This window comes from Doryrhamphus excisus, chromosome 21 (assembly GCF_030265055.1).
Source record: "Doryrhamphus excisus isolate RoL2022-K1 chromosome 21, RoL_Dexc_1.0, whole genome shotgun sequence".
Classification (NCBI taxonomy): domain Eukaryota; kingdom Metazoa; phylum Chordata; class Actinopteri; order Syngnathiformes; family Syngnathidae; genus Doryrhamphus; species Doryrhamphus excisus.
Window position 1 is genome coordinate 3729906 of NC_080486.1, and position 24471 is coordinate 3754376.

The 24471-nt window shown below is 35.4% G+C and overlaps 1 protein-coding gene across 4 annotated transcripts in view; it reads right to left on the reverse strand.

The window, feature by feature from the left end:
• The window catches only part of pex2 (peroxisomal biogenesis factor 2), a 253053-nt gene extending 231422 nt beyond the window's left edge, over positions 1-21631 (reverse strand). For all 4 annotated transcript variants that reach the window (XR_009120474.1, XR_009120473.1, XM_058059544.1 and 1 more), the window contains exon 1: positions 21514-21631. The gene's annotated coding sequence lies outside the window, so the exon portion shown is untranslated. The remainder of the gene's footprint in view (positions 1-21513) is intronic.
• Between the last annotated feature and the right edge of the window lie 2840 nt (positions 21632-24471).

Genomic DNA, 24471 nt, shown 5'->3' on the forward strand with positions numbered 1-24471 from the left:
GGCTTCTTATTTGGTCTTTCCCCACCCTCGGCCATCTCTGTGTGGAGTTTGCATGTTCTCCCCGTGCATGCGTGCTCTACAAATGAAGTTGATTATCATCAGTGTACTTTCTTCAGTGCTTCTCATGTAGATGAACATCCGGCGCTACGCGACAAAAGTTTGATTAAAAAAAATAACCCAGCGGTTTAGTAGTCCAAACGTTATATGTGCGGATCTACGATTACCAATGCATTGACGAGGTCATCGGAAGTTCTTTCATAGCTTATGACTGCCATCTTAAATGCTGTTCTAAGTAGGCTTCTCATGTTGATGAACATCCGGCGCCACGCGACATAAAAATTTTATAAAAAAAAATAACCCAGCGGTTTAGTAGTCCAAACTTTATATGTGCGGATCTACGATTACCAATGCATTGACGACCTCATCCGAAGTTCTTTCATAGCTTATGACTGCCATCTTAAATGCTGTTCTAAGTAGGCTTCTCATGTTGATGAACATCCGGCGCCACGCAACATAAAAATTTTATTAAAAAAAATAACCCAGCGGTTTAGTAGTCCAAACTTTATATGCGCGGATCTACGATTACCAATGCGTTGACAAGGTCATCCGAAGTTCTTTCATAGATTATCACTGCCATGGACGCCATTTTGGGATGCGGACATACGCTGCAGAAACTTATACTAATAATTTTTTCAGCTATATCACAATTTTTTTTTCTTTAAATATACACTTTCTTAGTATATTTACATATGTTGTTTTGCAAAATATCAGTGGCTCAAGTTCGGACACCGACTATCATTCACTTGTTTCTAATTAAGACTGACTAATTGTCCTATTATGAGATCGGAGCTACGGCTAAATCCATTATGCATAGCCTATGCTGCCGGTAGTCCGAATAATTCAACACACAGCCATTGTGCCGGTGTTGGGATGGGATGGGTTCGGGGGGGGGGTGATAAAATATTGAGGGGCGAGCAAGGCAGCTGCAGATGCTAGCTGTCATGTGTGAGCGAATGAATGTTATGACAAGCATGTTTAAACATTCATGCGAGGAGGGGGGAGTTTAGGAGGGCTTTTCATTAACACCAATATGTCTTCGTCTTTTTTTTTTTTTTTTTCCCCCCTCCCTCCCCGTCTCCGGTGTGCAGACTCCGCCAACGGAAGGCATGACAACACGGTGAGAAGAGGAATTAACATGCTGAGAGGTATAAATGTTTTTTTTTTGTTTGTTTTTTTTGCAAAAGCGCGTATGTTTGACATGCGTGTTGTTTACCAGTCGTCAATCATAAAAGTCATTTTTCAAAGTTCAGTTTGACTTCTTTAGTCAAAAGCGATGGCGCACTCCAACCGGGGAGGGTTGCTGGCACTGTGTGATCATCGACTTAAAAAAAAAAAAAAAAAAAAAAAAAAACACTGTTGACCTTAAATACATTCAGGTACAGTACGTCTTCCTGAATTAAAAGCATAAAGCAAGGCAGCACTTTGCCGCAGCAACATCATCATTTTAGAATTGTGGCATGTTATTATGGAGATGCTATACGCATTTCAGCTCATCATAGAGAGTGCAAAATCAATAGCGATGCTGATGATCCCGTGAAGTCAAATCAAGGCAAAAGGAGTAGAAAGGGAGCATCAAGTACGCCCGGACGTAAGTGGCTTTGACTCGCAAAAAAAAAAAAAAAAAAGTGTTTGCATAATATGAGCATTACTTAATGTCATAAATGGCTTAAAACGCTGCAAGGTGCATTAAAAAAAAATGTGCGCGGTCATCACGTTTTACCTACACCTTGATGCAAATAGTTGGAATTAATCGAGTTTTCAATGGTCGAGCAATTCCATTTTGATATTCAAATTTCGGTGCGTGTGCCAGCACATGCCGGCGCAAGACTGATCTCATCAGCCTTAAATCAGTTCAGAAGCCAAGGACGCCGAGGAGATGACTCAGCTGATGTGAGCATGAGACCATGTGAGCATCCTGCCACGGACCCAAATCCTGCACGGGAGAACCAGCTCCTTACAATAATTGCCACATGTATCGCATTTTCGCCTCGAGTATAAGTCGCACAAGGCCAAAAATATAATTATAAATTAGGCCATAATTAGGTAGAAAAGAACATGCATAAATCGCACTGGAGTATAGTCGCCGGAGTGTAAGCCGAAAAATACGGTAATTTCATGTAATTTTATTCCCTTTGAAAATAAAATAAAAGTAAAAAAAAAAAGTAAAAGTAAAAAAAGTAAAATAAATAAAGTCGCACTGGAGTGTAAGCCGGAAAATACGGTAATTTAATGTAATTTTATTCCCTTTGGAAATAAAAGTAAAAAAAAGTAAAAGTAAAATTTAAAAAAGTCGCTCTGAAGGATAAGTCGCAGGAACAGCCAACCTATGATAAAAAGTACGATTTATAGTCCGGAAAATACAGTAATTTCATGTAATTTTATTCCCTTTGGAAATAAAATAAAAGTAAAAAAAAGTAAAAGTCAAAAAGTTAAATAGTTGTACTGGAGTATAAGTCGCAGGAACAGCCAACCTATGAAAGAAAGTACAATTTATAGTCCGGAAAATATGGTAATTTAATGCAATTTTATTCCCTTTGGAAATAAGTAAAAAAAAAAGTAAAAGTAAAAAGTAAAATAAATAAAGTCGTACTGGAGTATAAGTCACAGGAACAGCCAACCTATGAAAAAAAGTGTGATTTATAGTCTGGAAAATACGGTAATTTAATGTAATTTTATTCCCTTTGGAAATAAAAATAAAAGTAAAAAAAGTAAAAGTTAAAAAAGTAAAATAAATAAAGTTGTACTGGAGTATAAGTCGCAGGAACAGTCAACCTATGAAAAAAGTACGATTTATAGTCCGGAAAATATGGTAATTTAATGTAATTTTATTCCCTTTGGAAATAAGTTAAAAAAGTAAAAGTAAAATAAATAAAGTCGTACTGGAGTATAAGTCGCAGGAACAGCCAACCTATGAAAAAAAGTGTGATTTATAGTCCGGAAAATACGGTTATTTAATGTAATTTTATTCCCTTTGGAAATAAAATAAAAGTAAAAAAAAAGTAAAATAAATAAAGTCGTACTGGAGTATAAGTCGCAGGAACAGCCAACCTATGAATAAAGTGTGACATATAGTCCAGAAAATACGGTAATTTAATGTAATTTTATTACCTTTGGAAATAAAATAAAAGTAAAAAAAAAGTAAAATAGTCATACTGGAGTATAATTCGCATTTTTTGTTTTATTAAAATCTATAAAAATATCGGCAAGAGTCCTCTTTTTTTCAGGTTTGGTATGTGTGGTATAGATTAACAATCCTCTGAATCCACTCACACACGACCGTCTTAATCGGCGGATGTACACGTCACAGTGAACGCATCCCAAGTGTCAATACGGAACCGTCCACTCGTTTCCAGTGGATGGTAAATGGTTCAATTCTATAGTATTGTCTCCCATGAGACGATACTATGTATAGCGTACCTGGCCTCAAACATTGTTATAATTGCTTCAATATGTATTCTAATCAGGTCACTATAAAGCCCCCCCCCCGTGCAATCATCATGTCTGACACATAAAATGCCCCCTCATCACCCTGCTTTTCATGCTATTTTGCTGGGCTTTCACTTTCGGGCTAACTAATAACCTCACAAGCCGACCTGCTGCCTCCAGAGACACCAGATGGGAATGGACTGGCCTGGATGCAACCTTTGTTCTTATTTCACCTCCACTTCTTTTGTTTTACTGCATTGCTCACTCCCTTTTTGGACCATCGGAGGAAGTGGAACAAAGAGCTCGTGAGAGAGGCTTTAGGGTTGCCTTGCTGCTGAAAGTACGAGATAAAGATGAGCAGAATGAAGGCGAAATTATCTTATCGTCTTATACTGAGCAATACGAATGTAAAGGTGACTAATTTCAACTTAAATTAAATTAAACTAAATTATATTACATTATATTAAACTAAATTATGTTCAATTATTTAAAATTAAACTAAATTAAATTAAATTAAATTAAATTAAACTAAACTAAATTATATTAAATTAAACTAAATTATATTAAATTAAACTAAATTAAATTAGACCAAAATTATATTAAATTAAATTAGACTAAATTATATTAAATTAGACTAAGTTAAACTAAACTCGATTAAATTAAATTAAACTAAATAAAATTAAACAATTTTATTTAGAAGGTCAAATAGGTTGTCTGTGCTAGAACTGGCGTAACAAAGATGCAAAGATGGTCTTGTCCAGGCACCCGCCGCCCGCAAAGATGGTCTTGTCCAACCCGGCCCCCGCCGCCCACAAAGATGGTCTTGTCCAAACCCCCCCCCCCGCCGCCCGGCCCCTGCCGCCCGGCCCCCGCCGCCCACAAAGATGGTCTTGTCCAACCCCCTGCCCGCCGCCCGGAAAGATGGTCTTGTCCAACCCCCCCGCCGCCCGGCCCCTGCCGCCCGCAAAGATGGTCTTGTCCAACCCGCCGCCCGGCCCCCACCGCCCACAAAGATGGTCTTGTCCAACCCGCCGCCCGGCCCCCACCGCCCACAAAGGTGGTCTTGTCCAACCCCCCCGCCGCCCGGCCCCCACCGCCCACAAAGATAGTCTTGTCCAACCCCCCCACCGCCTGGCCCCCGCCGCCTGCAAAGATGGTCTTGTCCAACCCGGCCCCGGCCACCCGCAAAGATGGTCTTGTCCAACCACACCACCGCCCGGCCCCCGCCGCCCCGGCCCTATTCCACCATTCATTACCGACACACAAGAAGCCGTGGTCAGGTTCAAAGACAATTTCCATTCTCTCTCCTTCAGTCACCCGATCATTTACTCTGCCTTTTTCTCCCCGCTTGCCTTTTACTCATTTTCTCCCCCTCGCCACCCAAGTTTGCCGCCCCTTTGCGAGACTTCTCTAAACACTCTCCTCCGCACGGGCCCACATAATGAGCGGCGAAGCTAAACGAGAGGAAACACGGCTCGCGATTAGTCGGGCAGCGTTGACTGAAGGTTTTAAATAAACGCAAAGAAAAAAAAAAGTACTGGAGGCCAAATTGTACTTCCAAGGACGTAAACTAATGGAACTGGCAGACGTGTACTGAACAAATACACACTGTACTTAATCTGCCGTAAAAACTTGTTAAAATATACACGTCCGCCGCGTGGGTCCGACTGCGAGGACTGGCAGCGTGCAGACAGGAAATGTGCGTACGTCGCTTCGAATTCATTATTTCTTTCACTGTGGAAAAAAAAAAAAGCCTATTACGGTGCATTCAAGAGCGGAATAAAAGACATGAAAAAAACATAAACGCTTGTCTATGTCAATGAGCGCTAATTAGGCAAATGTGTTTTCTTAAGTGTGTGTGATACGCTCTCAGGCGTAAGACATCGGCGCCCGTATAAAAAAAACACTTCATGAGGTTAATTGGCTTATGTAAGCTCATTAGCATAACTAATTAGGATCCTTGTTAAGACTAAGTATTGTTTATTCAATTAGCATTCACGTTGATGAAAACGATGCTAAGCAGGCATGAAGTGGGGGGACCTGTGGGTGTTTTTTTTGTGTTCGCTTCATCGTTCGTCTATTCAGCGTACGCAGATGCTCGCCATCAGGTTGCCAGACGCCCCGCCGAGTCGAGGAGGAGGAAGTGAAACCAGCACACACACACACATCATCATCATCATGATTAGCAGTCTATTTAGCATAATTAGCAGTGGCGGTGTCGCACATGTCAGCCTCCTCGCACTTAAAAAAATAAAATAAAAAAAAAAGAGGTTAGCGTCAGGTTGCTCGCCTGTTTCCGCTGATGCAGCAGAAATTAATGATGTGTTCTGATGCAACGTGTGCAAAAAAATATCCGAAGGGTAATTATTATTATTATTTTTCTCTTTTGTGTGTGTGTGTGTGTTCTGAAGACAAGTTGCCGTCTTTTGTTTCTGATGCTTAACATACCCTTCAAGGCAAAAGTGAGGGGAGTCTTGGGGGCGGCGGGAGGGTGTTGTAAAGCAGTGATGTTAGCATAGTATCATATTTCTATGATAATATAATATATTTTAATATAATATAGCAAATATTTATGGCAACACCTAGCATAATAGTAGCTACGAAAATGGTCGAAAATGGTCAAAAATGATACTAGGCTTATATTAGCATAGCATCATATTGCTATGCCAATATTAGCATAGTATCATCGCTAATAGTAGCTACAAAAATGGTCAAAAATGATACTAGGCTTATATTAGCATAGCATCATATTGCTATGCTAATATTAGCATAGCATCATAGCTAATAGTAGCTACAAAAATGGTCAAAAATGATACTATGCTTATATTAGCATAGTATCATTTTGCTATGCTTATATTAGCATAGTATCATTTTTCTATGCCATTAGCATAGTATCATAGCTAATAGTAGCTACGGAAATGGTCAAAAATGATACTAGGCTTATATTAGCATAGCATCATATTGCTATGCTAATATTAGTATAGTATCATAGCTAATAGTAGCTATGAAAATGGTCAAAAATGATACTAGGCTTATATTAGCATAGCATCATATTGCTATGCTTATATTAGCATAGCATCATATTGCTATGCTAATATTAACATAGTATCATTTTTCTATGCTATTAGCATAGTATCATTTTCAACCATTTTAATAGCTATTATTCTGGGTGGTAGCATGCTAACTAGCTATGAAAAATGTTAAAAATGATACTATGCTAATCATTTTTAGCCATGCTAAAATGTTAGCATAGCAAGGTGTTGGCATTCTGTCATTAGGATGTTAGCACCGTTAGCATGCTAATATTAGCATAGTATCATAGTTAATAGTAGCTACGAAAATGGTAAAAAATGATACTATGCTTATATTAGCATAGCATCATTTTACTATGCTAATATTAACATAGTATCATTTTCTATGCTATTGGCATAGTATCATTTTCAACCATTTTCATAGCTATTATTCTGGGTGTTAGCATTCTGCCGTTAAGATGTTAGCATGCTAACATCTAGCCATGAAAAATGTTAAAAATGATACTATGCTAATCATTTTTAGCCATGCTAAAATGTTAGCATAGCAAGGTGTTGGCATTCTGTCATTAGGATGTTAGCATTATTAGCATGCTAATATTAGCATAGTATCATAGCTAATAGTAGCTACGAAAATGGTAAAAAATGATACATGCTTATATTAGCATAGTATCATTTTACTATGCTTATATTAGCATAGTATCATTTTACTATGCTTATATTAGCATAGTATCATTTTACTATGCTAATATTAACATAGTATCATTTGTCTATGCTATTAGCACAGTATCATTTTTAACCATTTTCATAGCTATTATTCTGGGTGTTAGCATTCTGCCGTTAAGATGTTAGCACCGTTAGCATGCTAATATTAGGTATCTAGATAAAATAAACGTCGGACTCAGTTATGGTGTGTGGGGGGGAACTATTTCTTTTTTGTGTGTGTTGTGAAGACAATAAAAAAATATATCCGAAGGGTAATTATTATTATTATTTTTCTCTTTTTTGTGCGTGTGTGTGTGTTCTGAAGACAAGTTGCCGTCTTTTTGTTTCTGATGCTTAACATACCCTTCAAGGCAAAAGTGAGGGGAGTCTTGGGGGCGGCGGGAGGGTGTTGTAAAGCAAACCAACAACACTACTTGAGTGTTCCTCTCACAAACAAACTCACAAATAAGCATAGAAGGGAAAATGAAAGCGAGGAGGGAACCAAAAAGAGAAGAGAGCGGAGCGGGGAGCGTTACATTTACTGAAATTAAACATTTTCTCATCAGCCTGAGGGTGCAGCAGGCCCGCTAATGTATTATTCATTCCCACTTCACAAAGGAACATTAATCAATTATGAAGATATGAGGATCTTAAAGGTATAGAGGAGAGATGAAGAGCGGCCCCGTTCTTATTAATATGCGGCCGCAATCCTGCAAGCCCCGTGCTCCTCAAATCAATATTTTGCAGATTAATTTGAAGCGGTTGTGGCGAGAGATGGCTGGATGGAAGAAGGGGGGGGGGGGGGGGGGGTGTCGAGGAGGGGGGGGTGTCTGAGGTCTGAATTAAGGTGAAGTGTTTTGCTGTTTTTTTTTTTTTTAAACCTTTTTTTTGGCATGTAAAGTTAAAGGGCATCCAAAGTCCGGCTCTGCAAAACATTCTAAAAATGCAATAAAAAAAAAAACAAATTTAAATTAATAATTAAATTATAATAAAAATGTAGTCAAAATATTGAGGAAAAAAGTTGTAATTTAAGCAGAATAACGACATAATTCATTTCAGTTATAATACAAGACGAAATATAATCAGAAAATTAAAAAAACAGCTGTAATTTTACAAAAAAAGTTGTCTTCTAATGAGATTTTTTTTTTAGAATTTTATGAGAATAAACTAGTAATAAGGAAAAATAGGAAAAATAAAAAAGAAGATTTTTTTAATTAATTAAGATTATTATTATTATTAAGTTCTAATATTATGGGAATTAATATATTAATATTTTATTTTAATTAATTTATTTAATTTTATTTATTTAATTTTATTTATTTAATTTTATTATTTAAGTTTTATTATTATTCAGTTCTAATATTATGGGAATTAATATCATATGGGAATAAATTCATAACATTACAAGAAAAACATTTTGAAAAATTAAAAACCCAGTAAAAATTGAAAAAAGTAATTTCACAAGAATAAAGTCAAAATATTAAGAGAAAAAGATCATATTCTAATGAGAGAAATAAGTCATAATTTTACCAGAATAAGCTTAATATGATGAAGAAAATAATTATTTTAGTAGCATAGACCTGAAATAGTAAAGTCAATATGAGAAACAAATAAAATTGCCATTTTTGGAAAATTAAGTTAGGGGAAAAAAAAGTTTTATTTAAATTATGGGAATAAAAGTAGTGATGTCCGATAATTATCGGTGTTTTCCCCCCGATATTAAAAAAAAAAAAAAAATGTGTCCATCACTGAGCAAATGCCATCAACCTTCGATAAAAAGTGTTTTGACGTTTAATTGGATGAAATGATCTTTGTGCTTTTTTTTTTTTTTTAAAGGCACAAAGCTTTGTAAATATTCGAAAGCATCCACAATAACTAGCATCATATAGCCTTTTTAGCGCTACGACAAAGGTTCCATGTGCAACGTGGTAAAGCATCGTTAAAAACGTTAGTGGTTTCTTCTCGCAGGCTGACGTGGTGACACGAGGTCAAGCTACAGAATCGCGTCTCGACAAATAAACCGATGCAACCGCGTTAGCGTGTGGGCGAAAGGAACAAAAAAAAAAAAACAGCGCACAGATGATACTTAAGTCGATGCAGATGAAAACGTTTAACGCCGCCAAGGAATTCATGTCGCATTGTTTGCATTCTTAAGGATGTGAAGCAGCTTTAATTGGGGCTAAAAGGTTGCAGGTTCCATCTCCGTGCGAAGGAAAACAGCATTGAGGCACGCTGGAAGGTCAAAGGAAAGTTTACTTGATGCGAGGTGCTTGGAAATTACTGAACAACAAGAACATTTTTTTTATGTCGGAGATGGGAATTATGGCCGTATGGAGTCATCATAAACATTATTACATAGGATATCACAAATCAATTAAAATAGATTAATTAGGCTTAAATATCAGTCAAAACTGATTTGGAATTATACACACTTCCATCCATCCTTCCTTCCTTTTCCTCTTCCCAAAGATCAGAATCAAGGGGGCGAATAGTCTAAGCCGGGAAGCCCAGATTTCCCTTTCCCAAATTTATTTCATCCAGCTTGGAATTTTTGGAAAATTTACAAGAATACAGTTGAAAGAGTTGAAAAAAAAATAAAAATGGAAAAATAATAATATTTTTGCAAGTAAAAATGAGGGGGGAAAAAATGAGGGAAAAAGACAAGTCATAATATGAGAAATTAAAATAAAAAATTTGGAAATTACGTCTATTATGAGTATTAAATCAAAATATTACAGGAATAAAGTCATAACATTACAAGAATAAAATTTACCACAACAATTGAAGAAAGTTAAACTATTTAAATAAAAATTTAAAGCTGTCATTGTTTTTTAAGAATAAAGCCAAAATAAAAGGAAAAAAAGCCATAATTTTACAAGAATAAAATTTACCACAACGATTAAAGAAAGTTAAATTATTTTAATTTAAAAAAAGCTGTAATTTTTTTTTAGAATAAAGCCAACATAGAAGAAAAAGTCATAATTTTATATTAAATTTACCACAACAATTGAAGAAAGTTAAACTATTTTAAATAAAAGAAATGCTGTAATTTCTTTTTTAGAATAAAGCTAAAATAGAGGAAATAGTCATAATTTTACAATAATAAAATTTACCACGATTGAAAAAAGTTAAATTATTTAAATTGAAAAGAAACGATGTAATTTTTTTTAGAATAAAGCCAAAATAGAGGAAGAAGTCATAATTTTACAATAAAATGTACCACAACAATTGAAAGTTAAAATATTTAAATAAGAAAACAGCTGTAATTTTTTTTAGAAAAAAGCCAAAATAGAGGAAAAAGTCATAATATTTTACAATAATAAAATTTACTACAACAATTGAAGAAAATTAATTTAAATTAAAAAACAGCTGTAATTTTTTTAATAAAGTCAAAATAGAGGAAAGTCATAATTTTACAATAATAAAATTTTCCACAACAATTGAAGAAAGTTAATTTAAATTTTAAAAAAGCAGTAATTTTTGGAGAAAGTCTTAATTTTACCAGAATAAAATGTACCACAACAATTGAAAAAAAGTTCATTTAAATTAAAAAAAAAAAAAAACAAAAGCGCTGTAGTTTTTTTTTTTTTTTTTTAGAATAAAGCCAAAATAGAGAAAAAAGTCAGACACCAGGTATGATATCAATATAATTGCACATTACTTACAGACAGACTCCAAGACCACTAGATGTTGCCTAATAACCAACCATCACCCCAATTTAAACTTCCCACAGCATTCCCACACTAATTATAGTCCAAAAAATACAGTACGAGCAAGGGTGTCCAAACTTGAAGCGGGGGCCACTTGTATACTTTCTAAACCAAAACCCATTTAGATATACAAAGATGGTTTTTACAGCGTACAAAATTTTTTATGTGACTTAAGAGACCTCCGTAGCGTCACACCGACTGCTCGGAGCGTGTACCCGAATACAGTACACCTTGCTGGGTCAACTAATTATCATTTTCTAGCACGCCAGTGTTTACATAAGCCACACAAGCAGTAAAAAACAGCAGTAGGTGTAATTTAGCGACACCCCGAAAAAGAAGGTGTAGAGAGGAGCCCATAAAAAAACCCTCCCCTTTTAAATCCCGGCCGGCACCGCCATGTTTGTTACCCGGAGCTCAGAGATATGGCGGTAATTCATCACACGCGCCTCGGCTTCCTGTTAAACCTGGCTGCACACGGAGCGCTTGGAGCACCGCTGCCAAACCAATATCGTAAAAAAAAAAAAAAAATACAGCAAAGACTTCCTCGCCTCTAAGTCAGCCTTCCAAACAATAACAAACCAAAAAAAAAAAACAGACATGCCGTTAAATCTTGTTTAATCTCGGAAGTCCATCCTAGGTAGTGTCAGGAAAAAAAAAAGCTGTATTGGAATTCAAAACAAGGAAAAAAATAAGATTGGATATTTTTGATTTAATGCAAAAACAGGATGAATTTTTGTACTTTTTTTCATCCCTGCACTCAAACGCCACATAATTTGCATCATTAGAATCACCATTAAAATAAGACAGTAACTATATAAATAGGAAATTAACATTACAATAATAAACATTGCATATATAATAATTATATTTATACTTGCATTTCATGTTATTTTTAACTTTTTTAAATTATTTATAATTTGCTTACTTCTATATTTTTTTATTTTTTTATGGGTTCAGTCAATAGTGCTTTAGCATATAAAATCATTTAGACTTATTGTATTTTAAATTATATAATAAATTTATATACATTTAAATTATATAATATTTGTTTTTTTCCCCACATTTTTTAAATTTTTTTAAATATTTTTTGTTAATGTTAATGTTTTTTGTTAATGTATAACTACAATAATAAACATATTTCTTATATAATACATTATATTAATACTTGCATTTCATGTTTTCAACTTTTTTATAATTTATAGCATTTAGACTTACACAAACTACATTTACAATACATTGTATTTTAAATTATATCATAAATTTATATAAATTTAAATTATATAATGGTTTTTTTTCCCAGATTTTTGATTTTTTTTTTAATTTGAAAGTATTTTTTGTTGATATTAGGAAATAAACAGTTTAATGTATAACTACAATAATAAACATATTGCATATATATTATAATACATTATATTAATACTTGCATTTCATGTTATTTTCAACTTTTTAAAAATTAATTATTTGCTTACTTTTAAAATCATTTAGACTTACACAAGCTACATTTATAATACATTGTATTTTAAATTATATAATAAATTTATATAAATTTAATATATAATATTTGTTTTTTCCCAGATTTTTATTTTTTTTTAATATTTTTTGTTAATATTAGGAAATAAACACTTTCATGTATAACTACAATAATAAACATATTGCATATATATATAAATTATATTACATTATTTTAATACTTGCATTCCATGTTATTTTCAACTTTTTTTTAAATGATTTATAATTTGCTTACTTGTATTTTTATAATTTTTATGGGTTCAGTCAATAGTGCTTTAGCATATAAAATCATTTAGACTTACAAACTACATTTAAAATACATTGTATTTTATTATACAATAAGTAATTATAATAATTCTATAATAAATTTATATAAATTTAAATTATATTTGGTGTTTTTTCTCAGATTTTTGAAATTTTTTAAAAATATTTTTTGTTAATATTTATTTCTATTCCATAGAGTCGGTTATGAGTGAGTTTGGTCAACATTCTACTACACAAACTTCTTTCTATTTGTATTTGTTATGTGATGCAACACACAAAAATGGCCGTTTGAGAGCAAATGTGACAGAAATATTCCACGTCAGAAAAAAAAAACCCATAAACTGGCGTTTAAAAAAAAAAGCAAACAGTAGTTCCAATTTAAGGCGCAAAAAAAAGACGCGTGGAATGATATGCATCTGTGTATTTATCTCCCCACTGTAAAAAATATGCTAACTCTGCCCAGACACCTTTTTAAGTCACCAGTGACAGCTGTCACACATCCGAGATGGCAAAGTCGAGAAAAAAAAAAAATACATCACACAGTTCACAAGCATAAAAAAGGCACCACACACACACACACACACACACACAATTTCATACTTACTAGCCTGTTCAGATGAAACTTTTACGCAGATTAAAAAATGTTAAAACTCACATTTGATCAAGCGCGTCTGCACGTTGGTGCCGAGCAGCGAGGGAACGGCGGCGTTTGACAAAAGTGACAAGCGAGTGGATAGAGAGCATCGAGAGTTAAATCGTTCACTTCAGGAAAAACAAACTTTTCAGTCAAATGGCGTACAAAAAAAATAAAAAAATAATAAATAAAGCCATAAAAAAAAAGGAGGAGAGTGTGAGCTGGTGTGCTATTAGTTTCTATCACGCTATCACAACAATCCGTCAAGAAAAACCAAACAAAAGTACACAAATACTGCGTTTAATGTATGTATGCAGTATGCACGGGGAAAAACTTTTAAATACCAAAACAAAATCAATTATTTGGACATGAAACAAAGTATCTTACTCGCATACTTGCAATAAAACAATGTTTGTTTGCGTCTGCATCAAATATTATCGTATTTAGAGCAAAACAAATAACCTTTACAGCCTTCTGAAACTGAGTGTAAACATTATTAGAGCCCTCCAGTCATGACATAACACCCCTATAGTCACATTTACATTCATGTTATCCAATATAGTCGATATAATAAGACCTAATACAGAAACACGTTAGCACAAAGTGACCAGTGTCGATTACTGCATGCAGTATCATCACGTGGAGTATGCATGGTGTGTTGAATTTAAATTTTAAGAGCGATATTGCAGTAATATATATACACACACACACAAAATATAAAAAATAAAATAGAGAACGTAGGAAGTAAAAAGTTGAATCAGGCTACATGTCGTTGAAATGAGTTCTACAACATGCGAGTGTGCATGGTGTGTTGAATTTTAATTTTAAGCGTGATATTGCAGTAATATTATTAAGATTATTATAATATTACAACATTACTGACACCTAGTGACCAGTGTCAATTACTGCATACAGTATCATCACGTGGAGTGTGCATGGTGTGTTGAATTTAAATTTTAAGCAGATATTGCAGTAATACATATATTTTATAAATAAAATATATATACACACACACAATATAATAAAATATGAAAAATATAATATAAAAAAGGGAACGTAGGAAGTAAAAAGTTGAATCAGGCAACATGCGAGTGTGCATGGTGTGTTGAATTTCAATTTTAAGCGCGATATTGCAGTAATATTTTTTCTATATTTTATAATTTTATTATAACATTACTGACACGTAGTGACCAGTGTCGATTACCTCATACATTATTGTCTTGCCTACATGTCGTTGAAATGCGTTCTACAACATGTGAGTGTGCATGGTGTGTTGAATTTACATTTTAAGCGTGATATTATTACTATATATTATAATACCGCATACATTATCGTGTTGCCTTCAGGGAACATAGGAAGTAAAAAGTTGAATCAGGCTACATGTCGTTGAAATGAATTTATATGCGAGTGTGCATGGTGTGTTGAATTTAAATTTTAAGCCCTATATTGCAGTAATATTACTATATATTATAACATTACTGACAGTATCCAGTGTCGATTACCTCATACATTATTGTGTTGCCTTCAGGGAACGTATGAAGTAAAAAGTTGAATCAGGCTACATGTCGTTGAAATGAGTTCTACAACATGCGAGTGTGCATGGTGTGTTGAATTTAAATTTTAAGCGCAATATTATTGCTATATATTATAATACCGTATACATTATTGTGTTGCCTTCAGGGATCATAGGAAGTAAAAAGTTGAATCAGGCTACGTGTCGTTGAAATGAGTTCTACAACATGTGAGTGTGCATGGTGTGTTGAATTTAAGTTTTAAGCGTGATATTGCAGTGATATTACTATAATAATATTATAATACCGCATACATTATTGTGTTGCCTTCAGGGAACATAGGAAGTAAAAAGTTGAATCAGGCTACATGTCGTTGAAATGAGTTCTACAACATGTGAGTGTGCATGGTGTGTTGAATTTCAATTTTAAGAGTGATATTATTACTTTATATTATTATTATTATAATACCGCATACATTATTGTGTTGCCTTCAGGGAACATGGGAAGTAAAAATTTTAATCAGAAATGAGTTCTACATGAGTGTGCATGGTGTGTTGAATTTTAATAAGCACGATATTGCAGTAATTTTATTACTATATATATCATAATATATATTATTATAACATTACTGACACCTATCACACTGATTACCGCATACAGTATCATTACGTTTATACTTGAAAATTATTATAAATTATTATTATTAAATTATTATTTTAAGCGCAATATTGCAGTGATATTATTGCACATGGGTCAGAAAGTCATGATGATTGATGCCATAAGATAAGTGTGTGTATTCCTAATTATGCATAACAAATGATGCTATATAGCTATGCATATTGCTATATATATATATATATATAATATATAATAAAGTAGCGGTGCAGGACAAATGATGCAATATCATACCAGAGATTCCCGTTTGGAGTCATAAGCGTCGTCGTGATTATCGAGCGAATGCGACTGAAGTGTGTGCGTTATTAAAAGCGGGGCGTTCGATTCCTCAACTTGTCACTCAAGCCTATTAGGCAAAAAGCTAACGGAATTTGTCATGAATATGCAGTAATAGCATGCAAATTGCTAAGCCCCCCCCCATCCCCCCGCCCTTGTGCGTGCCCTCAGGGCTACACACGCCAGGTTTTGTAATTCTTTCTCCGCCATTTAAAAAAAGCAACACGGTATAATTCAGAAAAACATTCAAATTAACTGAGACGCGCGCAAAGCCGTCGCATTTAAAGGTTAACGTACAACAGGTTGGCGCGCAAACAGGTTGAGTCCGTCCCCCCCCACCCCTTCGGGGGTAATGTTTGATGCCGCTCGGGTGCTGCCACAGCAATTAACCCCCCCACTTGTTAATGAGAGCAGATGTGTCAAGCAGCCAGATGGCACCGCCTGGCACGGCGCCATGCAAGATGAACACGCCACCAAAAACCATCCCGTGGCTACATATGTCATCACTAACTAGCCGGGGAAGGGAAAAAAAAATTCCCGGATTCCCGCCGTGATGTTATGAATATGATGTGATTATTAGTTATGGCATCATGCATTATTATTAGGGGACGGGGCGGAGTCACAGTACGCCCATGCTCGTCCCCACCGGGCCGGGTATCGATCAGTTACTTGGAGCTAATACGGGAATAGGAGTCTGACCCAGGAAAGTTTAGCTATTTTTATGTCAATAAAAAAGGGGGCATGCCATCTACTGAAAGTGGAGTGGAGCAGGGGTGGGCAAACTGCGGCGCGCAGGCCACACTAGGCCCGACGAGTGCCTTAATCAGGACCAACGGGCATTTCAATTGTCAATAAGCTTTTGATGTGGTTTTTACGTGGGGTGCATGCCATCTACTGCGGGGGGGGGATCGTGGACGGACAGCTTAACAAAAAAATTGTGGACCTTTACCTATTGTGTTGCCTTCAGGGAACGTAGAAAGTAAAAAGTTGAATCAGGCGAGTGTGCATGGTGTGTTGAATTTTAAATTTTAAGCCTGATATTTCAGTAATGTTATTACTAATATATATATATATATATATATATATATATATATATATATATATATATATATATATATATATATATATATATATATATATATATATATACATACATACACACACACACACATATACACACACACATATACACACACACACACACTATATATATACACACTATATTGGGTAAAACGTGTAAAAGTGACTATAGGGGTGTTATTTCATGTCTAAAGGGCTCTAAATTATGCTAAAAAACGTATTTAGGAGGTCATAAACAGGATTTCGGGCTACATGACGGTCGAGTGGTTAGCATGCAGACCTCACAGCTAGGAGACCAGGGTTCAAGTCCACCCTCGGCCATTTCTGTGTGGAGTTCCTCCCACATTCCAAAAACATGCTAGGTTAATTAGCGACTCCAAATTGTCCATAGGTATGAATGTGAGTGTGAATGGTTGTTTGTCTATATGTGCCCTGTGATTGGCTGGCCACCAGTCCAGGGTGTACCCCGCCTCTCGCGTGAAGACAGCTGGGATAGGCTCCAGCACCCCCCGCGACTCTTGTGAGGAAAAGTGGTAGAAAATGAATGAATGAATGATTTTCTCTGGTGCTTTCAAGTGCTTTCAGTTTTTTTACGGAGCGCACTTTTAAAAAAAATAAAAAAAATAAATAAAAAATAAAACCTCCAGGAGATTATACTAAAGAAAATAATTTTAAAAATGTCAGAAAGACAGAAAAGAGGGGGGAAAAAAATGACACTTACGCGCACATCAATATGTTGATAGATCAGTGTGTTCTGTACCGCATTTGAACGATATATATATATATATATATATATATATATATATATATATATTAAAAAAAATACGTAGATAAACAAAAAAACAGTGGGAACGGGAAAGTAGATAAAAGACTTGAGAATTTCACCACGCCGCCGCTCACGCACGTATCCACGCACGCACCTGGCTGACTGATGCTACCCTAGAGGGTGGCTTGAATCTGATGTGTTTAATGTTGACGCTGGTGGCAAGAAACACACACACACACACACACACACACACACACACTCACCCGCTGTTTCAACCTGCTTGTCATTTCATTTCATGAGACCTGATTTACTCATTTCATTTATTTTATTATTACTATTATATATGAGCAGCCATTTTAAAGGCTGCTCAAGGTGTGATGTAAATCCCCCCCCTCCCACCACCACCTGTTTGTCAAATCCATCATGCCCTTCGGTTAAAAAGATATGGCAGAAATGCCCCCCCTCCACCCAAAAAAAAAAAAAAAAAAAGTTGCAATATGTGCACACGGCAACAGTGATTTGGCTGGAAGCTTTAATTGGCTTCACTGCAGGCTGTCATGCAACTCTGTGGGTACTCTCGTACTATTATGGGATGTGTTTTCATTTTCATATATGACGGCTGCTGATGGCACAAAACACTGCATGCAGTGTTAATTTTATTTTAAATAACAGCAATTCACTTTACGCAAGCCCACATGAGCTAGCAGTGGGTTGAGCTGGAGCATGGGGGTGGGCAAACTGCGGCACACAGGCCACACTAGGTCCGACAAGTACCTTAAATCAGGACCACCGGGCATTTCAATTGTCAATAAGCTTTTGATGTGTTTTTTTACGTGGGGTGGGGACGTGCCATCTACTGGGGACGGGGGGGGCGGAATCATGGGCGGACAGCTTAACAAAGATTGTGTTGCCTTCAGGGAACGTATGAAGTAAAAAAGTTGAATCAGGCTACATGTCGGTGAAATGAGTTCTACAACATGCGAGTGTGCATGGTGTGTTGAATTTTAATTTTAAGTGAAATATTGTAGTAATTTATTACTATATAACATTACTGACACCTAGTGACCAGTGTCGATTACCGCATACAGTACTATCACGTTTAGCCATTTTTATACTTAAATTATTGTGCATGGTGTGTTGAATTTTTATTTTAAGCGCGATATTGCAGTAATTTTATTACTGTATATTATAACATTACTGACACCTAGTGATTAAATTCCGGGCTAATAAACTCACAATATGTACGTATGCATATTGACCCGCATATAAGACAACCCCCCCGCCCACATATAAGACACCTCTAGTCAAAAACTTCTGGCGTTTGCAGTTCCATTTCAGTTTCACAAAAGTGTCACCACTTTGCCATGGTCTGGAACAGGACAGGGCAGGGGTGGGCAAACTGCGGCCCACAAGCCACACTAGGCCCGACAAGCGCTTTAATTAAGGACCACCTGGCATTTCAAAAAATTCAATATGACCTGCAGTGCCATTGTGGTACGCATACAAACCAATATCTATGGACAATACACATACCAAAAAAAAATTGCTGCCGCAAGGCATGCTGGGTAACTTGTATTTTTTTTGCCCCCCACCCAACATTTTGCTGGGTTTGTAGCATCTCAAGAGTTTCTTATCCAATGTTTTATTGTTCATGGTTCATATTGTTGCTGCTACTACCCAGCATGCCTTGCGGGCATTTGGAAATAGCCGTTTTAAGTTATGTTATATTTAGTACTTGATTTGTTTGCTGTCATTCTGCTTGATGCCACCTACTTATAGATGCCGATTTTTTTTTTTACCCATTGTGGCCTGCGAGCCACAGTTTGCCCACCCTTAGTCGAGAAGAAGACCCAAACTGTCGCCATCTGATGAAATTAAATTGGAGTCAACCATGCCTCAAAACACTCGCGTCACTGTCCAGTGACAACCAAGTCTAAGGACCTGGGTTTCATGGTTCTGATTGTGCTATGTGAGTGTATCCTGAAGACCACTACATAAGTTATTAGACTTTATAATACCCAAAAAGTACAATTTCATCTCAGAAAAGTTCCTTTGTTGATCTCCAGTCAGAATGTGTGGAACTTAATAAAAACAGTCCTCTTCCAGGGAGGTCTAAAACAGAGGCGGAGCGAGTCTTTAGGGGCCTCGGAGCTCGGCATGATGGGAAACATCATTTAGGGATTTACATATTGCCGTGGGGAGAGTACTGATGCACTTATCTACTGTGAAGCTCAGCCTCCCTGAGGAGGAGGATCCGGTCCCTGGGGCCAACTTTATAGTCCCCGACTTCACTGCATGGGGAACCTGTGTTTGTGTGTGTAGTCCTTCATAAAGTTAGTATTTGTGGATGTGTTCAAAATACCAAGAGTGTACTTTGGATACTTTTGGGATGGTTCAGTAAGGAGAGTCGTGAGCTCAACTTGGGGGGCACCAAACAAAATTGACTATGACACGGAGTTAATTTTCCTTGTTTTAGGGGTTATTATTATTATTATTATTATTATTTTGCACAATGGGATTTTCTCTGGGGCGGTACGGTGGGCGAGTGGTTAGCGCACAGACCTCACAGCTAGGAGACCAGGGTTCAATTCCACCCTCTGTGTGGAGTTTGCATGTTCTCCGGTTTCCTCCCACATTCCAAAAACATGCTAGGTTAATTAGCGACTCCAAATTGTCCATAGGTATGAATGTGAGTGTGAATGGTTGTTTGTCTATATGTGCCCTGTGATTGGCTGGCCACCAGTCCAGGATGTACCCCGCCTCTCGCCCGAAGACAGCTGGGATAGGCTCAAGCACCCCCGCGACCCTTGTAAGAAAAGTGGTAAAAATTAATGAATTATTATTATTATTATTATTTTGCACAATATGATTTTCTCTGGGGCGGCACGGTGGTCGAGTGGTTAGCATGCAGACCAGGGTTCAATTCCACCCTGAAGACAGCTGGGATAGGCTCCAGCACCCCCGCGACCCTTGTAAGAAAAGTGGTAAAAATTAATGAATTATTATTATTATTATTTTGCACAATGTGATTTTCTCTGGGGCGGCACGGCGGTCGAGTGGTTAGCGCGCAGACCTCACAGCTAGGAGACCAGGGTTCAATTCCACCCTGATGACAGGTGGGATAGGCTCCAGCACCCCCGTAACCCTTGTAAGAAAAGCGGTAAAAATGAATGAATGAATATTATTATTATTTATGAATGAAAGTACACAGTCGATTTAGCAGTTGCCACCCTGCTCTAAAAAGTGAAAGTTAAGCTTGTCTGCCCGGATAGTGAAATTCAAGACTGGCTGAGATTGAAGAAATGCCTACAGTGAAAGTACACAGTCTATATAGAAGTAGCTGTGCACCTCTGGAAAGTGAAAGTTAAGCTAGTCTGCCTAGAAAGTGAAACTTAAGCATGTGTGTAAGAGACTACCTAAAGAAAAAAACAATGAGGAAGCTTAAGGTAGAGCCCAGAATGAGACAGTATACAGCAGTCGCCCCCCCCCCCAAAAAAAAGTGAAAGAGTTTTGTATGGAAGTGAGAGTTAAGCTTGTGTGAATGACAACTATAAATACATTAGCTTTCTATTATATCTATGCTATGCGAGTGTGTGTATTATGAAGGCCTTTGTGAGAAGCAATTAGACTCACATTGCACTGAATTTTAAAAATTCAAAAACAAAAGGAAAACCCTGAAAAATATTCCACTAATAACAACAAAGTGTTTGATTCCCAACATTTTGAAACAGCAAAAAAAGGATCAAACCCAAAGCGGAGCACAACTTTAGTAAAAGGCTTGAGAATCTGACACATCAGGGGGGCTTGAACAACAAAAAAAGGCGACACGGCGGACGCCAGAGCAAAAAAAAGAAAGAATGGTACTTACCAGTGAAGATACAGGAACCCTACGAGGGAAGTAAAGAACCACGGAAGCAGCTTCAAAGCACTAGCATGTCCTGAAAACAACTCTGCATCCTCCATCTTGAACAGCCGGCTCAAGTCGGCCTAATTGCCTAATCTGTCACAGGTGTGTCTCGTTGACACGCCCCCTGCTCGGCACTCAGGTTGTCTGGATACACACAAACACACAACAAATGCACAGCAAACAGCGACAATAAACAACACAAACACATAAAAAATGTTTTACTAAATCCGTTTAATCCAAATCCTGCATTATTTCAATGATTTTTGCCACATTTAATGCCGCCTACAGAGAACATACGAACCTCTTATTTCTAAAATCACAAACACTGAAATTTGCTGATATAGTTCATCTTCAAACAGCTAAAATAAAAATAAAAATAAAAATAAAAATAAAAATAAAAATAAAAATAAAAATAAAAATAAAAATAAAAATAAAAATAAAAATAAAAATAAAAATAAAAATAAAAATAAAAATAAAAATAAAAATAAAAATAAAAATAAAAAAAATTTATTGCTCTCTGGTTCTACCATATCTTACTTATTGTGTGGAAATATGGGGTAATAACTATAAAAGCAATCTTCACTTGCTAAATGTATTGCAAAAAAAAGGTCAGTAAGGATAATTCATAATGCCGCCTACAGAGAACATACTAACCTCTTATTTCTAAAATCACAAAAACTTAAATTTGCTGATATAGTTCATCTTCAAACAGCTAAAAAATAAAAATAAAAATAAAAATAAAAATAAAAATAAAAATAAAAATAAAAATAAAAATAAAAATAAAAATAAAAATAAAAATAAAAATGAAAATGAAAATGAAAATGAAAATGAAAATGAAAATGAAAATGAAAATGAAAATAAACTATATTAGGAAAGCAGGAAGTCAACAAATGAATTCATTTATTTATTTTATATTTTTTGTGGCAGGGAAATATTGTTTTTTATTTTATTATTTTAATAGTACCCATGATGTTACTGTATGGTCATATCACCTCGTACTTCGGTACGTGACAAAAATAAAATAAAAATACAAAAATAAAAAATAATTAAATACTTACACTATATTAGGAAAGCAGGAAGTGAACAAATGTAAAATGTAAAAAATAAAAAAATACAATAAAAAATTAGTAAAAAATAAAATAATAAAGTAAAAAAAAATATTTAAATTACAAAAAAATACAACTATATTAGGAAAGCAGGAAGTGAACAAATGTAACAGTTACTAATTGTAAAAGTACCAGATAGAGGGGTAGGATTTAATAAGCTTTGCTTCTTCCTACTCCTTTTGGACATGTGGAACTGTGAACTGATTATGTGATGCATTCAATTGTCATCTCATGCATGTTCAAATGAAATAAAACCATTACCATTACATAAACCTGAACCCTTGATGCATGTGCTGCACTCCCACTTAAACAATAACATTGATATTCCAGTGGAGCCGCAATAAGTGGCACGGGCACACGTAGAGGTCAGTGGCTAATATAGATAGACTGGATGAATATGTGTGCATGTCTTTATATGCATACCTTATATACGCTGGGGGTTAGAAGGAGTTACGACCTGCTTACATTATTAGGGTGAGTAGTCGGCAGCCTAAACAGCTAGTCAATTCATTACAGATGCAATCCCTTAAGTAACATGAATAAGCACACGGCCTCCGTCTGTTGAGTTGTTCCCTGCAACTGTAAAGGAGACACAATATCGGAGGGCACTTTAGATAAATCAGAAATGCGAGCAAATTAATAATAAGGAATAAAATAACATTAGCTGATTAAGTATGTATACGTGGAGAGTGACAGCTGGAATTTACAGCCATGCAGACCATGGGTGTCCGGAATACGGTCTCATTACGGATCACGGTGCACGTTTTCTTGGCAATCCTTCACCTGTGGTTGAAATCCTGTGAAGGTTATGACTGGACTGGACAATTGAATTAGACATAATTAATCAACAGTTGCATTCACAGATTCAATAGTATTTTTTATATTAAATATTACAACAACATAAAAATTCAGCCGAATTCACGGCAAGACATTAAAAAACATAATCAATTAAAAAAATGTTTAAATTCATCACTAAATAAAAGCAATAATAAGAAGTAAGTGTAAAAAAACATATTTTTCTAATGGAGTTCAGGACGCATATGGCACAATTGACTTTTTTTTAGGTTTTGCATGGAACTAACCGCTAAAAAAGTAATAAGAATATTTATTGCAGAAAAGGCTTAGCTTGTCGTATTAACATTCTCGTTTAAAAAAAAAAAAACAGCATCTTGTCTGCAAAATAAATAATACACAATTGAATTAGACATAATTAATCAAAAGTTGCATTCACAGATTCAATAGTATTTTTTATATTAAATATTACAACAACATAAAAATTCAGCCGAATTCACGGCAAGACATTAAAAAACATAATCAATAAAAAAAATGTTTAAATTCATCACAAAATAATAGCAATAATAAGAAGTAAGTGTAAAAAAACATATTTTCCTAATGGAGTTCAGGACGCATATGGCGCAATTGACTTTTTTTCAAATTTTGCATGGAACTAACCGCTAAAAAAGTAATAAGAATATTTATTGCAGAAAAGGCTTAGCTCGTCGTATCCACATTCTCGTTAAAAAAAAAAAAACAGCATCTTGTCTGCAAAATAAATAATACACAATTGAATTACACATAATTAATCAAAAGTTGCATTCACAGATTCAATAGTATTATTTATATTAAATATAACAACAACATGAAAAATTTAGCCGAATTCACGGCAAGACATTAAAAAACATAATCAATAAAAAAAATGTTTAAATTCATCACAAAATAATAGCAATAATAAGAAGTAAGTGTAAAAAAACATATTTTCCTAATGGAGTTCAGGACACATATAGCGCAATTGACTTTTTTTCAAATTTTGCAT